Raw genomic sequence first — 5613 nt, 5'->3', positions numbered from 1 at the left:
CGCAGGGTGTTTATGTCCGCCCGTAGCGTAATGGACTCACTCTGCGTCTTGTCCCCATTCCTGATTAATTTCCCGCTCATGGCGTGTCAGGAACTGCAATGAAGGGTACAACTGAACTCCCCCTTGCCCTCAAGACCTTGATGGGATATTCCAAGGTTCTCTCCTATTACTCATTTGAATGGTCATTGATGGATTCCTCCAATCAATGAAACGTACTGCTCTGGTTTAATCAGGAGTATGGGTGGAATTCTAATCTTCGGATGGTGTTTAATTCCAAGCATGCAGGTTTTTGTCTTTTGTTGAAAATGTTTTCTGTTGTATTCAACTGTTGTAGGACTGTTGAAGTTCTGTGGAGAAACAGCCACATTAAATTAATGGTTCAGCAGGTTCATTTACTTTGAAATTTTGGACAGACTGCCTATAATGCTCCTCAGACTCACCCTAGTGATGTCTAAATTTCTCTCTTCTGTATTTTAGAAGGCACTTTGGTCTGATTGATCAGATGTGAACAGCTACAAATATATAGCATGGTCAGTAAATCTGACAACCCAGTGTTTCATTTCCAAAATCTGTTACCCCAGTCTGTTTCACACAGAATGACTGTAATGCTAACCAAATTCACTCCGATTATGTCTAATCTCTTCTTTTTCATGGTCTAGAAAGCTTTTTGGTCTAAAGTGTACAGCTGCACAGCAGGAACACCAAATTCAACAACACAATGTTACAGGTTACTGAAATCTCTTACCACCCTCTATTTCACACAAAATGGCTTTTTTTTGGATATGCTCTCTCATTATATCTGACCTCCTCTGTTTAATAGTCTAGAAAGCATTTTGGTTTGATGTGAACAGTTGCAGATATACAACAGTGTCACCAAATCCAACAACCCAGCGTTACAGGTTACCGAAATCCATTACCCCCACTCTATTTCACATAGAATGTCTTTAATTTGATTCAAATTAACTTTAGTGATGTCTAATCTCCTCTGTTTCATCCTCTAGAAAGCGTTTTGGTCTGATGTGAACAGCTGCAGATATACAGCAGTGTCACCAAATCTGACAACAAAGTAATTACAGTTTACCAAAATCTGTTACCACCAACTATTTCACACAGAATGGCTTTAATGTTACCCAAATTCACTCTAGTGGTGTCTAATCTCTTTTGCTTCATAATTTTGAAAGATATTTGGTCTAAAGTGAAAAGCTGCACATATACAGTAGCGTCACCAAACTCAACAACACAGCGTTAAGGCCTGTTCACACCAAGGATGATAACTATAAAGATAACGATAAAGATATAGTTCTAAAAATCGTTCTCAACATTAAAGAATAGCAGAGTCCACACCACAACTATACTGATAAAGGCACAGAGAAACGATATCATTGGAATAACTTCAGAATGATTTTTTCCAGCTGATGAACGATAAAAACATTGACAGCCAATCAGAATTCATCCTGCTGTAATGAGCTTGAGAATTAAAAGCAGCAGATGAGCTTGCGCTTAGAATAAACAGATGATATCGTCACTGATGTGGACGCTAATATCATTATCTTTATAGTTATCGTTCTTGGTGTGAACGGGGCTTTACAGTTTACCAAAATCAGTTACCCTACTCTAATTTGCACATAATGGATTGAATGTTTCCCACATTCATTCTGGTGATGTCTAAACCTCTCCATTTTACATTATAGAAAGCATTTTGTTCTGATGTATAGCCTTATTTTCATATTTTCTGTCTTCATATATTCGTTGTTGTTGACATGCCAAAAAAACCTGAGTTAAGGAACGTTTATCATCAGTAATTTTGTTGACTGGATTAACGCATAGGCCTAATATCTTTCTCCTTCTAGTCTCATTGCCTGTTTTCCCATGTCATCCTCTACTGACGTTCTGAGATCTTCAGTCTCATGAGGTGCACTCTACTTACTTTGTACACAACCTCGCTTTGTAGTACTTTATAAATGTGGTCCTGTTGACTTCCTGAAGGCAATGTTGATCTTAAAGGCTGTTTTCCTTCCAAAGTACTGTACTGCCAAGAGGGGAACACCACGGCAAACATGGTCTAACAGAGCTGAAAATTGCTGAAAACTTGCTATTGAGACTATATTCTGTTTCTCGCACACAAACAAACATTCACCCATCATCCCCTGCTGCAGCTCCCTGAAGGTGGGAAACACTCTTCCTTTCCATATTTTAACAACAATATCATGTACGTGAGTTGGAAGTGATAGTCCTCTGTGCGTTACAAGCTTTGATGCAACACTAGCTCGCATTTTTTTGGACTGCAGTGATCATGAATCTGCAATTCTCCATATGCAAACAAACCGAGGCTCTTCTGAAATGAAATTAGCAATGCTCGGTTGAGTGCTACAGTAAGTAAATAAGAGGAAAAATCAAAGCCTTTAATCATGTCTAACTCTATAGGCAGCTTCAGCACTTAAAGCACTTTGGTCCTACAGCACGCTGCAATTAAATCCATTAACTGAGGCGTTTCACAGATCATATAATGGGTGTTCTGTTCCTCACAAAAATGCATTTTTATGATACATCCTTGTTGATTTAACCGTCAAACAGCTACCAGCCTTGATTAGTTTATTGGAGAACAAAACAAAATCTTCAAGCGAGTCAATGATTCATTTATGTTTCATTAGCTCTGTTTATCTTCTCCTGGAGTGTTCGAGAATTAGCCGCATCATGAATGCGGTTCATTGTCATCCTCGTGGTTCATCTTCGATGACTAAAAACCCTGGAGGGTTTTGTAAGCCCCTGCCTTCCAACTCGTGATTACATTTCTACCAGTAGTAGAAATCTAATCTTACTCCAGGGCCAAATAATAAACAAGATGCTAAATTAGAATTCAGGGTATGAGCATTTGTTGTGTTTAGTAAGTGATTGTTTCTTCAACTTATGGGCACTTTTGGCCATGTGGACTTTTAAAACACGTTCTTTCTTTTTCCCCCCCTTCCAAACGATGAAAGTCAAAGGGAACCAAAATATGTGTTTAGGATCCCATTGACTTTTACTGTACGGAGAAAAACAGAAACATTCTTTAAAATGTCTTCTTTTGTGTTCCAAAGGTGAAAAAAAAAACAGATTTAACAGGAGTAAATGTTGACAGAATTTGCATTTTTGATTTAGTTATCCATTTAAATTGCAACATTTGTGTAGTGCAATTAAATAATGTGAAAACAACACATAACAGTAGGTGACACTCTGAAATGTATCACAGCAACAGTTTTTGGACATTAATTTTGAATCCTTTTTTTTGTATGCAAATAGCAGTATATTCTATTTACACAATGTAAAAATAGCAGTATTTTCTTTGCAATGTGTGTAAATAGGTATTGTAGTACATTATAAAACAGTATGCAATAATAACATATTGAGTGTAAATTATCATTTTTATTCAAATTAATAAATTGATGCTGCCTTATTAGGACAATAAAGCCCTCCCTATAAACACCCATTATTTTTTCCAATGATGCCTTTCCAATGTGATATGTAATGTGAAAAGGGATAAGAACGAGTTTGGATTCGAACTTGGGTCAATCATGTCAAAACATTGGAGGTACACGCTTTATTACCTACGCCACTGGAGCTGTTGTTTAACAGCAGTCTTTTGTAATGTTGTCTAGCCCAACCACACATTGGTGGGCAGAGTTAGTGTAAATAGCCTCTGCCAACAAGGTGGGCTATTTGCACTTAGTGTAAATACACAATTCATCCGCCCCAAGCTTAGAAAAGTGCATTGCATTGCAATTTTGCAGTGATTTACCAAATTATAACCCAATGCAAAGTTTGTCTAAACACAATGGGTTTCATAACTAATGGCTCCCTTGAAAGTGTGAAAAAAGTAATGAATTTCTAAGCTTGGGTCTGTAAGGGTTACATTTCTAAAAGTGTCCAAATTCATACTATATAGTTACAGCTGCTTTGCTAAAAGTGTGTTTTAAAGTTCACAACAACCCCAAGCACAGTTTCGTAATGAGTAGAAAGGACCCAAAGCATATGCACCTTTATCAAATCAATTACAGTGACGCATAATTAAGTCCAAAACTGTCCCGGCTCAGTTAGCACGAGTACTAATTACAACACTAAAATACCCGGCAGTCATTTTCATTTCAGAAGAGAATCAAATTAAGTCCAAAGGGATGAGAAACACAAGAGAGGAAAAACACAACAGGGAGTGCTGCAGGAGAGATCCGTATGTCACATTATCCTCCGACACTATGTTTAATTAGTCTTTATAGGTTTCAAATGGAGCGATGGACTCCAAAGACAAGCCATCTAATTATAGATAACGTGTATAAATATAAAGTCTTAAGTGTAACTGAATTAGCTGAACTGCTTTTTGAGAAAGCATGGCTGTCCATTTTACGCCTGCCATTCCACCGTATGATTTGGCAGCACTTAACAGCATTCACAAGCCATTTAACTTACAAAATGTTACATTAAAACGGATTATGTGAATTTTATTCATCAGGAATTTGATGGTGAAAAGCGGGTGTTATGTACCAGAATCAGTGCATCACCTGCTTTTAAGGTTTTGACTGTTGACTGTCAAACGTCAAGAGCATCTCGATGGATCCAAAAAATCAAGAGCATTTCTGGTTTGGGTTGACAGTAATTGTTCTCCAATTGTTATCACATTTGTTCACGTTAAGATAGCCAAATCAAAAGAAACCAAACCTCTTTTATTCTCAAATCTGAACTTAAACAGATTTCAGATCGTGTTTGTTCCTCTACCAATTAAAAAAAAAAAAAGCTAGCAACTCTGAAAAGTCGTTTATTAACTTCTAGGAATATCTGTAATGTAACCCCAATTGGACTGTTTTGATTAATAGAAAATTTTTTCATTATCTTCATTGCTGATTTTTGTCACTATTGTTAGTTATATCTATTGTGAAACATAACATTGCAATATGTGAAACTCTCAAGCAACAGTTACCACAGGAAAAATGTAGACTTGGCTTCATTTTGCTTCAAGATGGCTTCATGAGATTACATGCAGCTGGTGAGTTTGGATTTGAATATTATTTTGCCCATTCACAGCACCAAACTCACTCTATTTTTAATGAGAGCTACAGGCTTTTACCTTTCGACCCTCTTTAATGGGTTCATGCTTTCCTGGGAATAATCCTCCAACTCCATAAACCACAAATTAAAGTTGTTCAGAAATTCTCACAGCATGTCAAAGGTTTTAACTCACCACTGTGAAAGAAGTTCCAGTGTTTCTATCCTCGAAATAAAGACGTCAAAGCAATTAATCCTCTCCAAATCCCTGTCTGAAAGACATTCATGTATGGGTGGACTATAGGGCATCTAACACATTTTGTCTGAAATCTAATATAGTTTTTATTTTATTCTTATTTTTTTAGTTATTAATTTATTTTAATTATTTTATCTGCGTGGTCAGGTTATGCCATTAATAAATATGACAGCTATGCAGATTCTGATTATTTTAAGAAGTGTATTTAGACTCGTCAGTGAAACCCATTTTAATTACACATTGTTTGCTAAAATGAAGCTGATAAACATATGTGAAGTGATGTAAATGAGTGCTCTTGATAAGACTGTTTCCACACCATACATTATCTTTAATTACAGACTTCT

The sequence above is a fragment of the Sinocyclocheilus anshuiensis genome, unplaced genomic scaffold (assembly GCF_001515605.1).
Source record: "Sinocyclocheilus anshuiensis isolate Anshui unplaced genomic scaffold, SAMN03320099.WGS_v1.1 scaffold543, whole genome shotgun sequence".
NCBI lineage: Eukaryota > Metazoa > Chordata > Actinopteri > Cypriniformes > Cyprinidae > Sinocyclocheilus > Sinocyclocheilus anshuiensis.
This window is presented reverse-complemented; position numbering follows the sequence as displayed.